This window comes from Oryzias latipes, chromosome 5, assembly GCF_002234675.1.
Source record: "Oryzias latipes chromosome 5, ASM223467v1".
NCBI classification, from domain to species: domain Eukaryota; kingdom Metazoa; phylum Chordata; class Actinopteri; order Beloniformes; family Adrianichthyidae; genus Oryzias; species Oryzias latipes.
The window spans coordinates 23118176-23143016 of record NC_019863.2 but is presented as its reverse complement, the minus strand read 5'-3'; the positions used below and the strand labels follow the sequence as shown (position 1 = coordinate 23143016).

The following is a 24841-nucleotide window of genomic DNA, read 5'->3' as shown; positions in this document are numbered from 1 at the left end:
AAAGAGTGTTTTGGACTGCATGTTTAGAATATGGTGCTCACACTGTACAAGCAGAGGGGAGATTTTGCTTTTTCTTCTGTTTACTAGCGCATGTCCGCCACCTACAGTTGGAGGACGCTTTGTGCGAAATGTCAAAGCAGTGCAAACCTCACTAAACAGCCCTAATAATTCCGGCCGGGCACAAACTCCACTTGTTAATTTCTCCTTCAAGATCGACTTTCAAACGGTTGGCACCTCAGAGAATTAAAAGCGTCACCACCAAATCTGAGTCCCTGATTGGTTAAAGTTCAACCTGGTTTAACTTTCAATATGCGTTCAAAGGCAGCGCATTTGTACGTACAGACCAAAAATGGTCTTTAGAATCCGCAAAGCTACACATAAAGGTGGGAGTTTCGAACGCGGAAGCACCAAATGCACATTTACACGCCTTTACATGGACTTTTCTTTGGAAGTGGTTGCTTGGACGTGCGTTTCAAGGGTGGTGTGAATGTAGCTTCATGGGTAACGGAAAATGGGCTTACTCAGCACTCAAAAGTGTATTTCTAAGGAATCACTACTGCTCTGCAGAAACTATGTCCTAGAAAACGACACAGGTATTTTATTTTGGCTAAAAGCAACATAATCACAATTAAAAGACCACTGGGAATCCTTTAAAAATAGTTCTGAAGATAACCAAAAGGGGACTTTAACATGTCACAGGAGATGTTTGCAGAGTGAATTGAGTTTTGTTGGGTTCAGTCCACCACTGAAGTTTGAAATACATAAATAAAAATACTGTGTGTGAAATTTTGGTGGATGAGTTTCCCTAAACAAAACCAAAACTTTTACTTCTTTTGGTACTTGAGCAAAATCCTTTGATGCATTTTGTCGATAAGAAGACAAAAGAGCGGAGACTTTCTCTATTTTGTTTCCAGGGCCAATTTGTTACTGTTCCTGCCGTGCGGTGACATAAATAATAAAAGCCTAAAAACATTGCCACTGTTTCATAAATCTGTGGCTTATTCAGGCATTTTGGACATTTTAAACAATAATAGGAACAATTCCTGGAGGGACTTGTGCTTCATGAGGCATTAAATGGAAACGACAAAACATTTTAAGGCAGGAAATACTTTTTATGAACCAGTTCTACAGGCTAAGCTTTGTTACTTCTATTCAGCTTTTGCGGTTTGACTCCTCCTAAACCGTGTAAACATCAGGCAACAGATATCTGAGAAGGGACGGGTTCTGCAGCTGTAATTTCAGCACCAGAGGTTGTACTACGGCTCTCTGCTTGTTTGCTAAATACGCAGTCGCTCGGGTCTGCAGGCTCTTGTGCTGGCTTCGTTTCAGATAACAAAAAGAGGATAACAACCTCTGACAATGACAGTTCGAGGCTGAGCTGTTGTTGTCCGACCACCGCTTGAGGTTTCATGGCGATGCACCACCCACCGCAGTCCCGCGCAAATGTTTCGGTAACATTTCAGCAAAGGTGACGGCGCTTATTTGGAGTCCTTTTTTTTCCCCAAAAGCAATTGTGTTGTTGTCTGTATGATTAGGGTTTGTGTGTCTTTGGCTTTGCTTTACGCTCGCACAGCTTGGAGCAATGCATTGGCGTCCTCAGATTGCATCATTCTGTGTGAACTCGGATGTGTGAGCGGAGAAAGGAAAGCTATTTCATGCCATCAGACAGCTTTATTTCTCGTGTGGCTGCTCGGGGTTGACGAGAGGCATCGCTCCGTCCTTCTGAAGGATAGGCGGAGCGCTTCACCCCGAGCAGCTGTGCCACAGTCTCATGAATGCAGTGAGTCAGCAACTTTTTTTCCCCCCCGCCTTTCCCCTCGTTTGCATCTGTCACCTCTCTTCATTTCTCTGAACAAACCTCCAGGCTAGGCCTGCCCAAAACATTGCATATTTATCGTCATGGCGCTATATTTCAGCATGTATTGCAAAAGATGTATTGCAGTAAATGGTTACCATAAATGTTTATACAGAAAACAAAACAATCTCATGGCAGCTCGAAACATTTAACGAATCAAAAGCCTCGTTTCCACTGGGTGGTATGGTACGGTACGGTCCTGTTTAGAAGGTTCATGCGATTCAGGTGAGCGTTTCCACTCAAAGTTGGACCGTCACGGCGCATGCAGGGTGAAGCTAATGACAACAACAACAACAAGGTCACCTTGCAGCCCTTTTTTTGCTACGTCATACATGCAAAGCATTTAATTATGATTGAGAGAAGATTGCAGGCGGCGAAGAAGAATGCAGCCGCTTTCTTGGAGCTTTCTGTTGTCGTAATAACCTTCAACCAAAAACAGGTTGCAACACTAGCTCCACCCTAACTGGTCCATTCCATTTTTCTATGGACCTACAACCAATGGGGTCCTAAAAATGGTATGGTTTGGTCTGGATTAATGGGTCCATTTTGAAATGGAAACGCTCAAAATACCGGACTGGACTGAACCGTACCGTACTGCTCAGTGAAACGTGGCTAAATAGAGCTCTTTGCTCATTTCACCCATCGGATGGACCCCTTCATGTCGTCAGATGGAGATGTTATGCAACGTTCACACCAGGCATTTGACACGTGTTTAAGAACAGGCTAAAAACACATTCTTGAACACGCGTTTAGCATATGATTGTTACGCCCCATGGGTTGTCTAGGGATAAGTTGAGGGACATAACATAAAATTAATTGTTTTTGGCCACCAAGTTTAAATGAACAAAAACACCAAACAAATGTCTCCATACAAATAACACATTTATTTACAAATTAACGAATAAAAAACAACAAGAACTTAAAGTGAAGCAAAAAGGCTTCAGGGTGAACCAAGGCCGAAATAACAAACATAACTCCACCTAACTGAATTTCAAAATCTTACCTGAAGCTAAAGCAAAAGAAAAAAAGGGAAAACAAAGACAAACACTAACCTTCCTGAACTGACATGAACAGGAGAAAATGAGGACTAAAGAAAATGGCAGTTCACCCCTACAGCTTCCTTTAACATAACTACAAACCAAAAGACTAAACAGAGTGGGCAAAAAACTACAAAGTACTACAAAACAACAATAAGTGCAACACACAACTAAACAAGTGGAGAACTACAAAACAAATGGAGAAGAGTGCCAAGCTGTAGTGGAGACTGGTGACAGCCAAACTCCCTTCTCACAGACTGGAGGTCCACATGGTGCTTTTGAAGGCTGCCTCCATCAGCTTAGGTCCAAATGGAGGCCGCGCCTTCATGCAACACACCTGAAAATAATCAGACAAACATACAAACAAAGATCCACAAAACACAGAAGTCTCACTCTGGTACAAAGCAAATACAAAAACACAGAATAAACAAAACCAAATACGGCCACAGCCGTAACAACGATGTTCAGACTGGACAAGCAGGGAGGGGCTTCTTTTTCTTTATCTTTTCTACTGTTTACTAGCGCATGTGCGGCCCCCACAGTTGGTTGCCCCAGGTTTTTCTTTGACAGCTTTGAACGCGAGAGTTGTGATTGTGGAGGCCCAAATCTCAAATTTACGCGTTTTTACAAGACTTGTCATAGGAAGTGGTCGCGTGAACGCACACTTAAAAACACAGGCTCTTCAGCATACCTTAACTCTCTGAAAGTTTACGCCACCAACCTGAATATGTTCATTCTGACGTGGAGAAAAGCAGCTTTACGGATCATATGCATACAGTGTTGCATAACGGTGCAAAGTCGCTTTCCTCCATGTTAGAATTAGCTGATTTACGTTGACTGCATTACTTAACTTAAATTAACTACGGTGAAGTGTTGCATATCAGCTTTACTCCGCTTCAAAATCCACAGGAATTAATGTTAATTGCGTAAACGGTTCAAGAGATATAGTAGTAGAAAGAATGATAACACTGGAGCTAAAGTTCAGATATAGAGGGATTATATTGACTTTTGTTTTATTTAAAACTGTTGCAGTGAAATAGAAACTATTTATTTGTTGTTTTTGTTTCACTATTTGTATCGCAAGTCATGTCGTCATCGCAACATTGATCACTAATACCACACATTGCTGGTTTTTCCTCATATCGGACACATACTTCAGACTCTGTCATATTGCTCACCCTCCCCCTTTTTTTTAACTTAAAAAAGAAATTAACCACATTTTGCGCCGTAATTCTGTTGCATGAGCAGCTAATGCAGCATTAATGGCTACAGTAACGAGGTGAAGATAACATCCATGAAATCTGTTTTTTGCAGTGATTAGTATCACAAAAGTACAGACACTCTTTGCCATTCCGCAACTCTATGTAATTAATCAGCTGATTCTGACGCTACAGCGATACGCCACGACTCGTTAAAGTGTTGCATACTGGCACAAAGCTGCTTTTCTCTGTGACAGAATCAGCTGATTTACACTGACTCAATGAGCACCTCACTGCTAAAACAAGTTGCATTTCAGTGCAAAGCTGCTTTTTCTTCAGGATTCACTGGGATTACATTAATTTTGACAAAGGTGAGAAGGTTTGCATAGACCAAAGAATGTCAAGACTGTCGCTAAAGCTGTGGTGCTAAATAGATAAAAAATAGTTGGTAGTAAAAAAAAGAATTAATTTGAAACAGTCACCTAAACAAAGATAATAGACCAAAGCAACTGATGCATTATTTTTATGGCTGGGGCTTTGAAATTATTTTAGTGAGTTTGATATCTCTGGTACTAAATTCATTTTCTGTTTTTTGTTGGTAACCACTGTTTATTTTACCCAAAATGCATCCATTCAGTTTCCAAAGCCTCTTATTCCAGTTCTGGGTCACTGGGTTGCTGGAGCCTATCCCAGCTACTTTTGGATGAAAGGTGGGTACACCCATGAGGGTTTGCCAGAGCGCACTCTAGTCACACTCACATTCAAGCCGAAGGCAATTGGAACTACCAATTAACTAATGAAGAATGTTTTTGGACTCTGCGAGGAAGTCCCAGAGAATACCCACCCATGCAGAAGCAGAACATGGAAACTCCACAAGAGAAGCTGGGATTTGAACCATTGGAATCTGAATTGAAAGTGCCAACCAATCCACCACTGTGCATTAAGCCCAAAATGTGCTCAGAAGTAGATGTAAAAATATCTGCAAGCTCACAAGGACTTCAGCTGTTTTTTGTGGTTGTCATGACAACCAATGCATTTATTTTTTTAGTAAAATCTTTCAGGATTCAACAGATTTAACATTAGACTTCTACAGTCCTAAAAAGTCCTAAAAATGTGAAGGTTTTTTTTTCTTAATCACCAGCTGCTACACTCCAGCAGCCGCGTGGCTTCTCCTGACAAACTCCTCCAGCAGTCCTTTTCTTTTGTTCGCTTCACACTTTGGCAATCGGCGAGCACAGCTTTGGCGTCCTCCTGGAGGAAGACTGATTCCATTGTTTGCCTGTGTTAGCTTCCACGGTTATCAGCAGGTGCTACTGGCTGAGTCTGGAGGAAAACTATTTTGAGGTCGATCCTGGTGCAAACAGTTGAGAGAAAACAAGACCTAAGAGAAGCATTAGGAGAGATTAGTACTCTAGAAAGGTCCACAGCTCAACTCGGCCCGCTGCTGCTGTCGGATGGATTTGTACCAAAGCGTTAGCTGAGCGCGATCGAGACGCATGTTGCAGGTACAGCACTGCTAAAGATAAAGTATTGCTGCTGCTGCTGCTTTGTGTTTAATGAGATATGAAGCTGAGCTGTGGTTGAAGGGAACGCTGCATTGTATGTCACTGGTAATTGGACTGAAGGATGTCCAGAGGAGCTAGACGCTCCTCTGGACAGTATTCAGTAGGGATGCAATGATTCACTTTCCCCACAATTCAGTGCAAACCTTGATTTTTGGGTCATGGTTTTATTTTGGTTCGATATATGTTTCGCAAATGACAAAGCAACGGCAAAAAACGAAAAATTCAGAAAATTATTTTTTTAAGTTTACGCATGAGTAAGTAGTGAAGAAAAATCTTCCAGTTGACACATACTAAGCCTGGTGTAATGTAATTAAATTGAACACAATTGTTTGACACTTTCAACGTAAACTTACTGGTACGCAGTAGGGATGCAACACTTCAATTTACCCACAATTTCATTTAATGGTGTAACATTGAATGGTATCGTTTGAACCAAGAATTGTGGCAACCTTACTGGCAAACCCTCCAGAGCAGGGTATCCCAAATTCAGGCTCCAGGGCCGGTGTCCTGCTGGTTTTCCAGAAACCATTTATTTGCTGTTGATTATCTCGATCAGGTGTTTAGCCAATAAGGAGCTCAGGTTGGGTGGAAAACGTGTAGGACACCGGCCATCGAGGCCTGGATTTGGGGGACCCCTGCTCCAGAGTGTATCCAACCTTCACACCAAGGTAGCTGGTATAGACCCCACCAACCCAGTGACCCAGAACTGGAATAAGTAGGTTTAGAAAGGGATAGATGGATTTTGGATAAAATAAACAGTGGTCACCAAGGACAAAAAGAATATCTCAAAGACACTGAATTCACTTAAATTATTAATCAGAAGTGAAAATAATGTAGCAGTTGCTACTGTTTCTTATCATTTTTTGGGCAACCATCTTGACTTTGCACTTCAGTGTTTCTGCACTGAAGAGGCGCAATGCAAAAAACAACATTTTTTACATTGTGCTTTTTCTGTAAACAGGCCCGACAGGTTGCAGGCAGATCCAGGCGTAACCACACATGTACTCTGCACACTCGTGTCCTATAGACTGTGTGTGCCTTCTGTGTGGCGGGAAGTGTGGTCGCAGCCTCTCATCGCAGCTTGCTTGAGAATCAACTGTACCCTGCTGAAAAAAAGGAAACTGAGTGCAGTAATCCCCGTAAGCTTCGTCTCTCAAATTTGATGAGGTTTTTTATCGTCAAGCGGAACAATGATCAGATCAGAGGGAAATTTTCGGACTTTTTGATCAAGAAGCAAAATAGAAAACCTCCTTTTAAATCAGTTGCTGTGAAAAAAAACAAGAGGCTATTGCAGTGAACTCGTAATAATGCCTAAAAAACGAACTAATCAATCACAGTAAATGAATGGAATGGCCCTCTTTGGATTTTAAAGTAGGACATGTAGGACAGACAGATTACAAATGGTCGACTGTCTGCATACATTTTACAGTTACACTTTTTTATTGATTCGTGGTCTCTTCGCTTGTTATGTTGACATCCAGTTGATGGAATATATAAATTACTCACGTCCACATTCTAGGTTTTTTACTACAACCAACTAAAATAGTTTAAGAGTCATGAACTGAAACGGTGTGCATATGCTGTCTTTTTTCAACTATCGATGTGAGTTTTGCCAGTTTAAGCCTTCGTCACATACACCTGTATGGGGGTTGACCTGTACAGGTGCTGCCGGATGTTGGGATCTTAAGGGGGGCGTAGGTGTGCCCTTCAGTTCCCTTGAGGTTCATGTGGTTCGATTCCCGCTTGCACGCCCATGTGTCGAAGTGTCCTTGGCCAAGACACTGAACCCCTCTTTGCTTCTGGTGGGAGGTTGGCGCCAGTGTTCGGCAGCAGAGCCGCCACCAGTGTGTGAATGTGTGTGAATGGGTCTGTGTCTGTAAAGTGCTTTGGGCCTTCAAAGAAGGTAGAAAAGCGCTATATAAGTATTCGCCATTTACCATAAACCAGGTCATGAAAATTGAACATCCGATTGTCGGCCGTGTGGTTAATGCATCTCGAAGTATTTGCATGAATAATGTTAGTTGCTTATGACATGCAACTGCCCTTATGGACTGATATGGTCTGGCAACAGACGAAAAATGGACAAACATGTACACAACATTTTAAGATTTTAGGCCACTCAGTGGTCAATTTGTCATTTTTTTCAACCCACCCGAAACCTGTGGACTATTAGGGGTATTTTTGTGCTTCGTGTCCACCTGTTACACGCTCCATGCATGCACCCTGATTGTTAGAAATTAGGAAATTAAATGATCAGATTGTATGTAATTTGTTTGGACATCCTGCGGGCACTCCTGTAACCCTGCCCATTCCGTGCTTGTAGCCATTGTGGACCGTCAGTCAGGGGTCAATACACGCACTAAAAAGATGGCGCCGTGAACGGACGCCTGTTGCCATAGCTCCTGTAATCACTCTTTTACTCAAGTCTGTAATCATCGTCTCCTTTCCTTTTTTTCTCAAATTTTTTTTGTTGTTGTTGTTCTTTTATTATTTCTGTCTTTTTTTCCATTTTTGTGCTTTTTATTTACTTTTTTCTCTCGTTGATATTCTCACATCGGAGGGAATAACAATGGAAAGCATGGCCATTGTTTACACGCGCGACCAGCTGCTGGCCCTGAGAGAGCCTAGCCTGTTTCATGGAGCTCGGCATGAGATTCCGAAGGAGATACGGAGGAGACGTCGGGGTCGCAGAGCCGGGACTCACGTTAAGATGAACAGAAGGAGATTTAAGCCTGTCGTGCCTGCAGTCATTATGGGGAATGTGCGCTCACTGGCCAACAAGACCGAGGAGCTAACGACGCTAATGAACACCCAGACGGAGTATCGGGAATGCAGCCTACTGAGCTTCACCGAGACGTGGCTGCACTCCCACATCCCGGACAGCAGCGTCGCGGTTCCTGGTTTTACGACTGTGAGAGCGGACAGAGATGCAGCCAGCTGCGGTAAGAAGAGGGGAGGCGGGATCGCTCTTTACGTGAGTGAGCGGTGGTGTAACCCCGGACACGTCTGCGTGAAGGAGCGACTCTGCACGCCGCATGTGGAGCTGCTGGCGGTGGGACTCCGGCCCTATTATCTGCCGAGGGAATTCACATCGGTTGTGGTGGTGAATGTGTATGTTCCTCCATCCGCCGATGCTGAGGCCGCCGCTGACGTCATCACTACCACCGTTTCCCGCCTGCAGACACAGCAGCCTAACTCTTTCTGCATCATCACTGGGGACTTCAACCACATCACCATGGACAGAACGCTTGGGGACTTCACTCAATATGTGAACTGTCCCACCCGGGAAAATAAAACTCTGGATCTGCTGTATGCAAATGCAAAGAAGGCATACAGAGCCACAGCCCTCCCCCCCCTCGGCAGGTCTGACCATAACCTGGTTCACCTCATCCCAAACTATGTCCCTATTGCCATGCGGGAACGTGTCCACAAAAAGGCTGTGAGGAGGTGGACCCCAGAAACGGAGCAGGCCCTGCAGGACTGTCTTGGGTCCACGGACTGGGACGCTCTTTGCACGCCTCATGGGGAGGACATTGATGGCATGACGGACTGCATCACAGAATATATTAAATTCTGTGAGGAGTCTGTTATGCCTACTCGAACTGTTCGATGCTTCCCCAACAACAAACCCTGGATCAGCTGTGACCTGAAGAACCTCCTGAACAGGAAGAAGAGAGCCTTCAGGTCTGGAGACCGTGAGGAGCTGAAGAGGGTGCAGCACCAACTTAGGGATCAGCTGAGGAACGGGAGAGATTCCTACAGGAGGAAGCTGGAATCCAAACTCCAGCAGGACAACATGAGAGCGGTGTGGTCTGGAATGAAGAAGATCACAGGATGTGGGGGGAGAAGCAGACCCATCAGAGGCAGCAAAGAGAGAGCTGACGAGCTTAACACCTTTTTCAACAGGTTTAGCTCTCTGAATGCCTCAACCTCCTCCCCCCCAACTCCACCACACCACCCCCCCGCTCCTGCTGCCTCTCAGCTGACTGACCTCCCCCCTCATGAACCCCCCACACCTCCTCACCTTCCTTCCCCCTCTAACACACCACACCTACTGGGCCCACAGTCCATCACCCCTCCCCCCAGTCCAACCACCACCCCCCTCCCTCCCTGTCTGACTGTAACAGCCTGCCAGGTGAAGAAACAGCTGGAGAAACTTAACCAGCACAAAGCAGCCGGCCCGGATGGCGTCAGCCCTCGTACCCTGAGGACCTGTGCCCACCAGCTGTCTGCGGTTCTCCAGCATCTCTTCAACCTGAGCCTCAGACTGGAGAAGGTGCCGCTCCTCTGGAAGACCTCCTGCCTGGTCCCCGTTCCTAAGAAGACGTCTCCATCTCACCTCGGGGATTTCCGTCCAGTTGCCCTCACCTCCCATGTGATGAAGGTGCTGGAGAGGCTGGTGTTGGCTCAAGTGAGACCGGTGGTGAGCTCTTCTCTGGACCCCCTGCAGTTTGCCTACCGGCCGCGCCTGGGGGTGGATGATGCTGTCATCCATCTGCTGCAGCGAGCTCACTCACACCTGGATGGTGGCGGAGGCATGGTGAGAATCACCTTCTTTGATTTCTCCAGTGCCTTTAACACCATCCGGCCTTCTTTACTGGGTGATAAGCTGCGGCTGATGGGTGCTGGTGCGTCCACCGTCTCCTGGATCACTGACTACCTGACAGACAGGCCACAGTTTGTCCGACTGGGCGGCGTCCTGTCTGACGTGGTGCTGAGTGGTGTGGGAGCCCCACAGGGCACTGTGCTCTCTCCATTCCTGTTCACCTTATACACCTCAGATTTCCAGCACAACTCAGAGTCATGTCACCTACAGAAATTCTCTGATGACTCTGTGGTTGTGGGGTGTATAAGCGGTGGACGGGAGGAGGAGTACAGGAGGCTGGTGGACGGATTTGTGGAGTGGGCTGGAGAGAATCACCTGCTGCTCAATGTGGACAAGACCAGGGAGATGGTGATCGACTTCCGGAGGAAAAGGACTGTCTTACAACCCCTCTGCATCCTGGGCAGGGATGTGGAAGCGGTGGAGGAGTACAAATATCTGGGTGTGACTATCGACAGCAGACTGAGCTGGAGGAGCCACAGTACTGCTGTGTACAAAAAGGCCTGCAGCAGACTCTACTTCCTGAGGAAGCTGAGGTCATTTGATGTGTGCAGCAAGATGCTGGGGATCTTTTACCAGTCTGTGGTGGCCAGCACCTTGTTCTCCTCTGTGGTCTGCTGGGGAAGCAGCATTGCAGTCAGTGACACCAACAGACTGAACAAGCTGATCAGGAAGGCGGGTTCTGTCATTGGCTGCAAACAGGAAACCTTTGAAGCAGTGATGGAGAGGAGGTCACTGAACAAGCTCTTATCCATCATGGACAACCCAGAGCATCCTCTCCACCCTGTTCTGGACAAACAGCGGAGCTCCTTCTCTAGAAGGCTCAGACAGCTCCGCTCCAAAACTGCCCGGTACCAGAAATCCTTCCTGCCAAATACTATAACCCTGTTCAATAATTCACAATGCAGAAGATAACCTTTTCCCCTTTTTTTTTTTCTCTTTTCTTTATTTTGCACATTTCTTTTGCACATCTCTTTACCTGCACTGTTATGTAAATAGCTCTTTAAATTATACCACATTTTCCTTGTTCTCTTTTTTATTTTTATTTATATTATTCTTACTCTTTTTTTCCTGTCAGTTGTTATGGTAACGAACAAATTTCCCACGTGTGGGATCAATAAAGTATTTCTGATTCTGATTCTGATTCTGATAATGACTGACTGTGCCGTGAGGACACCGTACGACAGCCTCACCTGTAAATAATAAGTATGTGTAACTTACATTATTCTTACAAATACTTCACAATGTACTTATCACACGCATGACAACGGTATGTTCCAGTTTCATGACGTCCCTTAAAGTGGCTGCACAAGTCCTCTGCAAGACACACCAGCGCTCCCTTTGAGATGCAGCCGCTCCTGTCTGCGACCCTCCACGAGCCCGGACAACCAAAAAAAAAAAACTGCACCCCCATGGGCAGTTGTGACAAAGGTTTTAGCTCCATCTATCACAGTTCATTTAGCTCCTCCAAAGTATCTTATTTCCCTTTGAATCAATATCATCCTTTGATCTTATTAATCGGGTTGTTGATTTACGGTCAGCAGGAGGCCTCGTTTTACCGCCGGCTCAGTTGTGAAGATATTCTGGATGCAGAAACATGTAGACGTCAGTGTAAACCCCAGAAGACAACAGTAAGACAGGACAATATCTCCCACGAGGAAAGCTTGTTTTCAGAGGCTATTTTTGTTCTTCAGGGTGGTCCACTCTACTTGTTTTTTTTCATCCCTTTGCGCGTTTCTGTTGTTATCTCACATTTAGTCGAGTAACTCTGCTTTCTCATACAGATTTATTGTCCTCTTTTGACTGCAGGCTTTTTCTCTGATTGCTCCTCAGCTTTTCCCCCGACGGATGTTCAGATTTCCCATTCATGGATTCTCTGTCAAGCATTGATTTTTCTTTTTTTTTTCTTTTTCCCCTTATGCTTTTATCTTGGCAGTGATAATGAGAGACTCCTTCATAATTCATGCCATGATTGATATAGCTCTGGTAGCAGTTTTCATGATGCAATCTTACCATAAGTCTTTCTGCCAACAACACAGACGGGGCTGCCAGAAACTCCAGTCTGCAGATTAAGACAATCAGCTTTCATTAAAGCATCCACAAAAATCAAAAAGGACAGGTCTTAAACCAATGAAGATTCTGTTTGGTTGAGGTTAAAATCCACTCCAATCATTTTTTGATCTCCTGTAAAAATGTTCCCAGTGGTTTTTTAATTGTGATTATAAATTTTTTAGCCTAAATCCAAAAACCTGTGTCCTTTTTTTAGGACACAACTTCTGCAGAGTGACAGGAGTTCATCAGAAATTCCCCCTTAAATTGTGGGTGGGAGCTGTGGCACGGAGCATCTCTGCCCTCCCCCCTTCCCTTCCTGTTGCTGAGAGCTCTCTGTTTACACACCTTTGTGCTAGCAGGGAGCTGGTGGCGACTTGATTGCCTCAGAAATTGAGTCCCCATAGTTCTGGGTTGGAAAATAAGCCGAGAAAATGTTTCATATTTTATAAAAAATATGTTTTTTTAGTGTGCCAAAGCAGGTAACATATTATCATATATATGGATACAGTTTACTCTGAAATGCTTAAGAAAAGCATGATAAAGGCCATTTAAAAACACCTAAAACACTATTTTCATCTGAGTGGATCGACGAATACGATTGTCACTGTTATTGATGTTCTTTTTTTAGCCTCGTCCTCGTCTCTTCCTAAACAAATAGAACAGAGCTCCTTTTTTTTCCCTCTCGGTATCTTTGCAAATATTCGCACACAGACACCAGCAGCACAGAGAGCTCCTGTGGCGCGCTCTCAGCCTCAGCACGGATCCGAATACAGGCATGAATGGCCCCATACAAAACAAGCAGAGTCGGACTGGACCCGTGCCCATCTCCGCTCTCTTTGTGCCGCTATGCCCTCTGCGATCAGTGGTCAGTTCAAGGGTGGACAGAGGAGACGACTTCCACAGCCCCAGTCCTCCCCACGGCAGGCCTCATTTGAACTCATTTTGTTTAGCTCTATTTATTGTTCCAATTAAATAATTTGAAAAAAGGGTAATTCATTTAGATAACCATAGAGATAAAGCTGAAAAAAAGACAATTAAGGCAACATTTAAAGGCAGCAACAGCTGTGCTGGAAATGCGAAATAAATACATTTTTATTGCTTCAACAAAATCTAATAAAAAAAATAAAAGCAATAAGAAAGAATTTATACTAAAATACATTATTGCTACATTAATTTGCCATCCATCCGTTAATTTTCTGAACCAGCTTCATCCCTGTTGGGGTCATGATGTTGCTGCTACTGTTAGGCAAAGGTGGGGTACACCCTAGACAGATCGCCATGTATACTATTTGCCAATAATATAAATTATAATCTAAATGAGAAATTTTCTATAATAAAACATTGAACAAAAAAAACATCGAAGACGCTTTAAAACACAGAAAAATGTTTAAATTGGATTAAAAATTCAACTTAATAATGAGCAAAACACCATTAGGAATGAAAGTAGGTTGAAAAATAAGTGGGTTAAAAATGTTTACTGATATGCTAAATGCTAAGTTAAACACAGTTGCAAAGATCAGATGTTGAAAAGATGAAATTGGGAAAAGGTTAAGTGAAAAAGGATATTATATGACCTTTAGAAATGTCAACATTTGTACATGTGATTAAGAATCATAAATTAAATGCAGAAAAGTAATGCTACAACAAAATTTAAGTTTAGAAAACACACTAATACAAAATAAAATGCTAAATTATCTGTAAAAATGATTAAAATTTCAAATATTTTTTTTACGTCTTCCAATGATTTATTAATAGGTTCCATGAAGGCGAAGAATTTTATGCAGCCTTAATGTAAAATGCCAGATTTCAGCTTCTAAAAAATTCTGATAATGCTAAAAGATGATTTACATGCTATAGGTTGGCCAAGGTGTATGTTTAAAAATGGTGAATGAAGAATTAGATCCTACAGCCGCAGATGTTCTTGTGTAACTTAATATATGGGCAACAAACAGGCTGGTGGCAGCCAGATCGCCAGGCGGCATCAGCTCTGATTGGACGGTGGCCGTTCATTTCAGGCCGCCCGGTGGCTCAGGTATATAAGTTCTACCTGTCAACAGACTGCCACCGCACGACCTCAGAATGTACTGACCAATGTCAACTTTTAGAGAAAAAAACGTCAGGTCGCCGAAACATTCAAACTTTTTCCAGCCGTATTTGCTGAAAAGCTTGCATCTAGATTGCCGCGCTGTGGTATTTTGGGATATCTGACCATAGTATTAAGAACCTTATGTCTCCAGATAGAGTCTTTATGTTGCCAGTCATCAAGAACAAGAGCACTTTGAGTAAACCGAGTACTTCGGACCTCAGAAAAGCTTGCAAACTGGGTGTACTTTTTTCCTACTATGAAAGACGCCAGCTTGAGTCCAAGTGTGTCATGACTTCGAAGGTGCAAACACCAACAGGAAGTTTAGACGGTCAGGAATTCTTCAGTGTGTGATTAGGGCATGAAGATGAAGCCTGCTCCACACTGAACACATCCAGCAGTTATTTCAATGTTTTTGTGCATAATGTGTGAAATGTAAACTTGTAGTGTTGCTATGAAAGACTAACCTTTGTTTTGATGTGAATAGAATAAAAAGACAGCATTTAAGACAAAAACCAGCGTTTAAACCAAAGTGTGGCTTCTCACACTGTTTGGACAGTGCACAAGTACAGCATTTTTAACTCCTCCTGTTCTTTGAGCAGCAGGAGACGAGGGCCACTAGGGCTCAGCTTTAGTAATTACTGTAATTGCATGTTGCAGAGAACGTGTGTGTGCTTGTGTTTTCTTCCAGGTCTGCAATGGGGAAAAAAAAAAAAAAAACTTTTCAAGTGCAGCTCTGTTTTCTCTGTTTGTCAGTCGAAGGTCTTCAGAGCAATCTGTGAGGAAAAAGTAGAACAGGAGTGGGAAACTCCTGCAGGTTTGAAGAAGACAGGAAGATGAAAAAAAAAATCCAAAGATTGATGGATAAAAAACAGGAATCGACCCCGGAGACCTGCTCCTCAGTACTCTCTGCTGAAATGCTGGTTGACCTGAAACTTACGTGTGTGGGGTTTTGTCCGGGATCTCCAGTGTCCTCCCACAGTCCAGAAATATGCTTTATAGGTCAATTGTTATCTCTAAATTGTCTGTTCAAGAAAGCACTAAATGCAGATTCTTAAACGCCAGTTAGCCCCAGTGGACCATCGCCACCCAATACTGGTGCATGTCCGCCACCTACAGTTGGTGCAAAATTGAAGTGTTGCACATCTCCTTTAACTGTTTTAACTTTCAACACGCATTCATTGGCAATGTGTTTTGTACGTAAAGCCTGAAAACATTTGTAGAAACTTGCTGTGCTTGAACACAGAAGCCCAAAATGTACAGGAACGCAAGTCTACATTGACTTTATATTGAATGTAGCCGCTGAAACGTGTGTTGCTGAGGGGGATGTTGACGTAGGCTGAGTGTCAGTGTGTGGTTTTGCAATTTTAACTTGTTCATGGTGTACCCTGCCTTTGCCCAACAATAGCAAGGATAGGCTCCAGCAACCCCATGACTCTGAATGGGATTCAGCAGGCTCTGAAGATGGATGGAGGAATCTATTTATTCATTTTAACCCCTATTCTGCCTTCTGTCTGCAAAAACAGGAAGCAGTGAGCTGCAAATTACAAGGACATTGATTGAATTTACTACTAAAACTGGTTCTCAGGAGAGGATTGCATAAATCAAAACAGGGGGATTTCATTTTTTTAATTTTTGGATCAAACAGGACTTGGCTGCAGCGTGATCTGAACTCCCTGTGATGTCGAGCTCTGCAGCCTCGCATGACTTGAAGACGAACATGAAGGAGGCTCAGCAGGGCAGCGTCACTGTGCTGCTTCACACACATTAATTATTCCCTCATCATTGTCGGTCATGCCCGCATCCATAATTCACGCCTATTACACCTTAAGATTTCTCCGATTTCACGGGTGGAAGTGATTAGGCAGTAGCTCCCGTTCAGGGCGGACGGGGGTGGGGATTAGTAGTGTTTCCATGAATATTTGATGTGTGAATTCGAAAAGTAAACAGCAAATGTTGTCATGAGACGATTAGCAGGAGAAGAAGCCTACATTTAAAGTTAAATGTGACAATCAATAAGATTGGAATCTTTTGGTGGTTTTGAAGTTTTGCAGAGACGTTTGTGGGGTGGTGCTTGTCGAACAACGTTGATCAATGGTGGGTCTTTTTCTATGTTTATGGAGGACAAGCCAGCAAGAAAAAAGTAAAAAATTGTTAAACAAAAAAGTCAAGAACCTACAGAATCCTTACAATAGATTGTGTTTGCTCTGACTAAGCTGGTTTCCACAGGTTTGCAAGAATCAAAGTTAACTCAGACTAAAGCTGACAGACTCTGACAGTCAAGAGAACTCTCAGAACACATTTGTTTTGACCTACTCCCTTCTAAATATTCTTCAAATGTAGAGATGATGTTCAGTCTGCTGTTGTTTGATAAATCTTTATTTATTTTGTATATGTAGGCCCTGCACTCGTACATTATCTATTGTGGTTGACAAGCATCAGAACTTAAATGTCTTGGTTTTGTATATTGACCTTAAATTTCTGAACATGTAGTTTATGAAAAATATTGTAGAATATGACATTGCAACTATTGCTGCCATCTTGGCCCTGTGACAGACTGGCGACTTGTGTGGCGTCTACAACACCTTTGGTGTGGTTGGGATCGGCTTCAGCAACCCAGTGAATCGGAAAGGGGTCAACCGTGTTCAGAAAAGGGATAGATGGATGCTGCCGTTTTTGACCCTTTATGTCAGCGATCTAAGACTGTGATGAGACAAACAAGCTGTTGGGGGAGATACAGGCAGCACAGGTGCTTTCCCAGCATTTTTAGACATTTCTAAGTGTGTCTGCTGTGCTGCTTAAGTTATTGTTACACGCATGTGTGACTCCATGGAGGATTATAGAGTATGGGGTTCAAGACACATCTTAAGGCGAGTACCAGTGTGTCTTGCTGTTCCTTTGAGGGTCATACGGCCACCGTAAAGTACTTTGTCGGAAATGGAATGTACAATTATCCTGCATGTGGCAAGTGTGTTGTGAATTATTTTTAAGGAGTATGACCTCCTTTTCCCGTCATCCATCTGTTTACGCAATCTCCCCCTTGCTTACAGCCCCTCACACCCCCAACGTAAAATTAACAGTGCAACAAAAATGGGGAGCAATATTGGAGCTATCCAGTCGTACAGTTTTGAGACAGATTCCAGCTCAGACGAGGAAAACAAAGACATTCATGGATCTTTTGTCTGCAAGTGGATGCATGAGAATGGAGCGGAGCAGGAAGATTGAGGCCAACCCAGCACATCTTCAATGTCACCAATAGGTACTTTTTTAAGCAGCATTTTTCATCTGCTCCTGATTCACAATCCATCATAAGAAAAATGTCACAAGAACATGTTAAAAAGACCAAATGTACTATTTTCAGTAGATAACTTAGGGGGGGACAGGTTGGAGAAACACTACGCCCGGTCAACTGTGATGGTTCTGCCTAGTTAATCAAATTGATCGATTACTTTTCTTTCGTCTCTGCATTTGTTTCCTCTTTTTAGCGATCCACAGTTGTGCAAGAAGGATATAAAAAAATCTGAAAAGCTCCAATTAGTGCTGTCGCTTAGAGGTGTTGGGTTTATTTCTGGACTGATGCTTTGGGTTGTTGGGCTGCAGTGATATGATTCATTTTGAAAACAGACTCCGGGGGAAACAAGGGGTCAATGTGATCTGTCTTCAAATTGCTTTAGGTTCTTTCACAAGGTAACCTTCTGTTGTCGCAAAAATGAGCATTTGCAGCTTTGTTCATTAGAATTCAATCACTGATCCACACTTTTTACGCAAATTTCATTCCCTTTTTTTTAACCTGGACCTAAAGTTTAGTATCTTTAGTATTTGGACCCTGGTCATTTGTTTTAAACTGTCAATTCCAGAATAATGTTTTTCCAAACACCTTTTCCCCCCAAAGCTGGTAGAGAGGCTGCACGTTCCGGAACAAACGTCGAGGTTGCAGAACCTTCATTTGTCAAAGTTCGGAAGTTTAAGTTTAAATTGATGATATTTTCTCTTGTAAAGGAGCACCACAACTGCTGGAACTCTTCTGTTTTTTCCTGCATTAAACTAAGCGAACAGATAACTGTGTTTTAGTGCTCACAAGATTTGATTTTAATTGCCTTTATAAAATAAAAAAAGTAGTGAGCGTGTGTCTGAATTGGATTAAAACCCAGAGCACTGGATAGTCCCGTAATTAATCATTTTTTTTAGGGGTTTAGATGATTTAAGGGGTGAATTTGGACTTTGCCCGTCACATAAACCTGTTTTCCCATTTTTCCATTGACCGTATGTAAGAACAGAACGGAGTGAGTCTCACGTCCAGACTCGTTTACTTCCGGCTCTGACAAAATCCGGTCAATTCATTCACCACTTTTAGCGATATAGATGCCGCCAAATTGGAGCCTGATGACGTCACTAAGCGGTGATCAGTTTGAGTTTCGAGTCAACGTTTCTATGGCAACCACTCCCGTCAATCAGGACTGAGCTTGTTGGAACGCCATACCCCAACCACTTGAAAGCTTCCAGTGTGCATCGATCCGCTGTAGATTGGTAAATATAGACCACAATGCCTTGCGTCTGAATGATTTTCCATGTGAGAAAAACTATTTGAACTTATTTTTTATAAATCATGCAAGTTTTCCTCATAAGAACACATTGGATTCATAAATAGTCTTTGTTAAAATGTTAATATTATTAGGTTTTTACTTCTGGAAATCATTGACATACTTTTGCAGTTAAAAAGAAAAAGTATTTAGTTTTGATAGTAGTTATGGTGTAGGGAGGGAAATCGAAATTAGCCAAAGCCTGTAATATAAACCTGTTTTTTTCAACATGAACGTACAAAGCAGGATACCCTTAAGGTGTCCATCATAATGCCTGAAAAATTACCAGAAACAGTACGAATAATAGGGAATTTATAAAACACATATTTACAAATGTGTTCGCACACTTTAACAGAAAATGTAAATGTAATTTTTTTAAATAAGTGAAGAGGCTCTTGAGAGATCCCGGTATCCATGTAAATGTGTAAAAACTCCACAGTGATCCCAGACAGATCGAGTTTTATCATTTTTATTTTCTGTACTGGAGGAAATGCCTTTTGCTCACGGGTCTGACATTTAGGTTTACTTGAACCAAAAGTCTATTCTGTGGAAAAAATCATTAGGTGGTGTAAATTGCAAAAGTATTAACATTCTGGGGGATTTTCAAGAGACAGCAGAACAGATGTCTTCCAGTGGTGACAGAAAGGATTGCTGAGCTGTGTGAGGACAGATAAATGTCTAGTTCAAGGAGGAGTTTTGCTTTCGGCATGTCAAACCGGAATGTCTGATGAATACTGTTTAACAACCTTCCAGTTGGCTGTCGCTCATTTCAAAGTTTTGACTGGTTGGGTTAGGGGCATCGACAGCAGTCAGCCGCGACATTTGCACATAATTGAATTTTTTCCCCAAAATTATCTGGATTACCTAACCCACAGGCGCAGTTTCCTGTGAATATTTCCAGCATTGATTAATTAGAAATTTCAAATTAAGAGTCTCTTAAATGAATGCTGGCAATGAGGTGATGATCAGACCATTCCTACGATGAGTATAAGGGCCACCATAAAAATAAAAAACAAAGTTGATAAGAAAATAGTAGTAATTTTGCGGGAAAGGAGTTGTAAATTTATGCAAATAAAGTCAAAAGTGAATAAGAATAAAGTCATAAAATTGTGATTTGGTAAAGTTTGGAGTATTTCAAGACAAGAAATTAAACTTTTTATCATTTTTGTTTTGTATCAACACACAAGCCATTGTTAGGGGGGTGAAAAAGAGCAGTGACTAGTTAGTAAAACATAGATTGTAAGAAGAGGTGGCAGCTTTCTAACAAAAACAACCCCCTCCTTTCAAGGGACTGCTGGCAGGCTGCCATCTTGAAATGAGAGCGGCTGAAAGTGCTGACTCAGCGCTGACAGTACATGACTGTCTGTCTTGTTGGTTCAACCATCTCCAAAACTCAAACATGGAGGAACGTGCACCTTTCTGGCTTTAGGTTTTTTTTTTTTGGAGTATTATGGTGAGCTGGGAAAAATTTTCATATAAGTGATCATTGTTTTCCAATCCATTTTTTTTTAGCAGACTTTATCCCAAACCGTCTGTGATTTTGACAAATGCATGTCGTTTTGCAAAAGAAAGCTAGACCAACGCACCAGTGAGGCAATGCACCACTATTCTCATCATCCACTCCGATGAAGATTGTGTTTTTAACATGTTCTTGCGGCATCTTTCTGATGATGGAGGACAGATAGAAAGAAATTGAGTATTAAAAATTTCATTTCTGAGTATGTCTTTATTCAGATCTTTGTGAATCATGAGCAGACGAAAAAATGCACTTTAAAAAAGATCCTTTTTGTGACATGCTCCCTGGTCCGCTCCATTCTGGTGCATCCACTTTCTGACACAGAGACCCATGTCCGTCTTCGTTTCCTCTTCTGAACTGGTATCTGGCCCAGAACTGTACGGCTGGAGAGCTCTGATGTTGCCCACCATTTTTGTTTCACCAGTAATGTTACGTTGGGGGTGTGAGGGGCTGTAAGTGGCAGAAGAGCATATAAACAGAGAGCTCTCAGTTGTGGGCGATGGTAAAGGGAAAGGGAGCTGCCCTGCACTAACAATCCCTCCCACAGCTTTGGGGTGAATTTCTAATGAAGTACTGCCACTCTGCAGGAACTGTCCTAAAAATAGACACAATTTTTAAAGTTTGGCTAAAACGGACTAATCATGATTCAAAAAAACAGTGGGAATGCTTTGAAAATAGATCAAAAGAGGATCAGAGTGGATCTTATCTATTGATCGAATCAACCTTGCTCAGAGAAACATTACAGATTATTAACTTGCTAAAATGAAGAAAACATTGCAGACATATTTGGAAACCATTTAGCAAAGTTTTATTTTGTTAGTTTCATCAAACTTCAACATAAAACAGTTGCTATGGCGATGTTTATTTTCAAGAGGTGAATTTATTGACTGTGAAGATAGAAGAAGCTAGAAATATTGATTATAATAAGACCTCTTGCTCTCATATTTCAAACGGTTTGTAATTATTTTTATCATTTTTTTTTAAATGATCTTTAGTACGCAATATTAAGAAACAACTGTCTAAATACGATTTGAATAATTAGAGGCGTAACGAGGAAAATATTAAGGATAGTTTTTGCAAAAAAGTTTGGTTACAGCTGCAGGCTGATTTAAGCCGATGAAGGCTTTTGTTTTATAAAGATTCTGGCATGAAACAAATTTTTTTCTACTCTTTTTAGAGCGCCTGAAGTTAATATGTCAGAGTTGCTGCTGTGTGAAATGGAAAAGCTTTTGACGTGTCAGCAGTTTTCCTAAATTATTAAAAATACTCGGCTGCTCGTGGGCAGAGGTGGTTGAATTAGAGGTGGTTGAATTAAAGGTGGTTGTCAGACAGCTGATCTTTAGAGCCTTAAGTCTTCGTCTCGACTGGCCTTACGGGTAGATACGGTCTGTCGGCAGGTGAAAAATGAGCAAATCTATATGGGGCACGCTCGAAGCATCAAGGTTGTATTCCCCTAGGTGTTCATGGACTTTTTTTTACTCCAGGTATGCTTCAGGCGACAAGTTGTAGTAAACACTTAAACAACATGTAAGGGTGAGATGCAGGTGTGTCGTGCAACTTTTTGTAGTTTTTGTTTGTTTGATTGATCATTTGAAATTTTAGGGCTGTTCAATTGATAAGTGTGCACTCCTTGCAAGCATGCACAATTTTAAAATAAAGGAAATTAGACATTTAGTGCTTAGTTTGTCTGGATATCCCGATGTCCGACAGACACTTACGTAGATGTATCACACTGCATTTGTGCACGGCCAGTTAGGGGCCAGTATTCACCAACAACTACAACTACAACCACCAGCCGCACCTGTGCTAAGACCCTCCTGGGACCGGGACAACCCAAAAAAATTCAAGCACATGTACAGATCAATCCCCCATACAGGTGCATGTGATTACTAAAACCTAGCCCTATAGCACAGTGTGATATTCTCAAAGCTGAAATGAACGTCATTTCCATCCATTCTGAAGCGGAGAAAAAAGTCGCTTTTCTCTAACATCTCTGGTGGGTTCAGGAAGTTAGAAAAATTTGACATGTTTAATAGATAAAAAAAAACATATATATAAATATATATATATAATATCTTTTCAGCGTATGGAATAAGGCGTCAGTTTTTTCAGTTTTTTGACACAAATGCCGTGATTCATGCTTGAAGATTCTGACTGGGTACTCACAAAGCTCTGACTATCGGAGAGCAATTCAGGAAGTTGAGTTTCAATCAATCCAGAGAAAGGGTGACTCAGAGGTAGACTGTGATTGAGGAGACGTGATAAAGAGGCCAAACTCCGTCTCTGACATTGATCGGCAGCTCCTTCCTGCTCTCTATTCTGCTAGAGTCTGTCGAGTTGGGCAAACAAAAGAGATGGCTTATAAACTGTTGCTCTGTTAAATCAATGCAGCCTCCGACTCTGGTTAAATACAAGAACTACAGGAGCTGGAAGGTGTGACGCCACTTGAACGACACGGTGGAGTGGAAAACGGGAAAAGATTCAGAGAAAAAGCTTATGGACTTCAAAAAAAAATGTTTCTTACAAAAATATGTATCTACTTGTAGTAAAAGCCTAAGAACAAAGAACAAATACCATCAGAAGGTGGCTAGAAAAAAGCAAAATGCATCTTAAAGTAAGAAAAATGCTGAAATCTACAACTGAAATGGAATTAAAGATATGTAAGACATGGCTGTAGGAATGAAACCTCTAAGCAATCTGTGCCATAATGTTTACCATGCTAAAGGTGTAGGGCAGTAAAAAAGGAAAAGATCTGCTGAGAGATGATAGAAAATAAAAGAATAATGAAAGAATAATTGGAGGAAAATCCTAAACTTCCAACTTTGCAATACAGGAATTTGGAAAAACATCAATATTTTTAAACGAACTAATAAAAAATGCTACAATTAATATGTGATAGGGAAATTATACAGAGGTAAGATTAACTGTTGTTGATGAATCATAATGAATTTGGCCAAAAAACAACATTTGGGGAAAAAAGAAATAAATCTAAACATAAGTAAATAGAAATATTCTAATAATTCCAATGTATTTTGCTAAATTACTATTTATTCTTAATAATAAGTAAAATAAAGAAAATAAGTGATCGATAGTGGAAAATATTTTTCACTATTATCATCAGACCGTTCCTACGATGAGTAGGCCACCATCAAAAGATTTACAAGACAAAATGTCGTAAAATTTTAAGAAAAAAGTAGTAATTTAACGACAAAGAAGCCAATTTATGAGAGAAAAAAATCACAAGTGAATGAGAATAACACCACATACAATACAGACTAAAAGTTTGGACACACCTTCTCATTCAAATGAATGGGAAGGTGTGGCCAAACTTTTGGTCTGTACTGTACTTTTATCGAGGGATCTGATTGGTCAATTTAGTACCTGGATGTCTTACACTACAGAAAAAATTTAAAAAAGCAAAAAATTGGGATTAGCAATTAGGATAGAAATAAATTAGGATTAAAACATGTTGCAGAGCAGGAATAGATATTCTGACAAACATAATGACTGAGTAATAACTGTATTTCTGTGTAGAAGTCAATGGGATTTAGGCTTTTTGGAGCCAGCAGGCACTTCCTATTTGGAATCGGAGGGGGGAGGGGCTACAGTCAATGGCAGGGTCGTGACCCTTTTTTATGATTTTTCTTTTTTAATATTGGGTTTTGCTTGCTAAATTGCGTCAACATTCGTGGATGTTAAACACAAAACCTGTAAAATGCTTTCCATTTAAAAAAAAGAAAACTGTTAATGTTGAGTTTTATTTGTTTGAAGTATTTAATAATTTTAAATGCTTAAGGGAACAATACAGACTGCAGGCAGATCAATTATATAAGTCTTTAGTCATTTTATGATTGACTGGATATTATAATTTTTCAAATATCAAGATGTTTATAAAAGGACAAATAATGGATTGTTTATATGTTAAAAATGCTTTTTACCATCTCATAATTATGTGCAGCAACATTTCTGATTTATATGTGGTTATAGATGTTGCAGCTCAAACATCATTCTTTTCCTTCTTCAACAAATTCAAATGTTATCAGTAGAGAAGACCCCATCCTGGTTTCTGAAGCTTTTCTGAAGTTTATTTTGAAAGAGTGCAACAATGTTCAGTCAGTTTGCGTTTTTTGTTCAAGCTCCCATGTTTCTCCCCGAGTTATCTCAGCTCTTTATGACCTGAGGACGACACAGATGGGGGGCTTTAGGAAGCGAAATGCATTATTTAAGAGCGTGTTCTCCAGACTAAGAGCAGGAATTGCAGCCAACACAAATGCTGCAGATGGATGTTCTCCGCAGGAGCGTGAATGCAGAACCTTTTCTGCTGACTTGTCACGTCCCCTGTTTGTCTGAA

The 24841-nt window shown here is 41.7% G+C and overlaps 1 protein-coding gene across 1 annotated transcript in view; it reads left to right on the top strand.

Annotated features, from left to right (window-relative positions):
• The first annotated feature begins 803 nt into the window (after window positions 1-803).
• LOC101167284 (band 4.1-like protein 1) overlaps window positions 804-24841 on the top strand; it is a 77289-nt gene continuing 53251 nt past the window's right edge. The window contains exon 1 of the mRNA XM_023954670.1: window positions 804-1468. The gene's annotated coding sequence lies outside the window, so the exon portion shown is untranslated. The remainder of the gene's footprint in view (window positions 1469-24841) is intronic.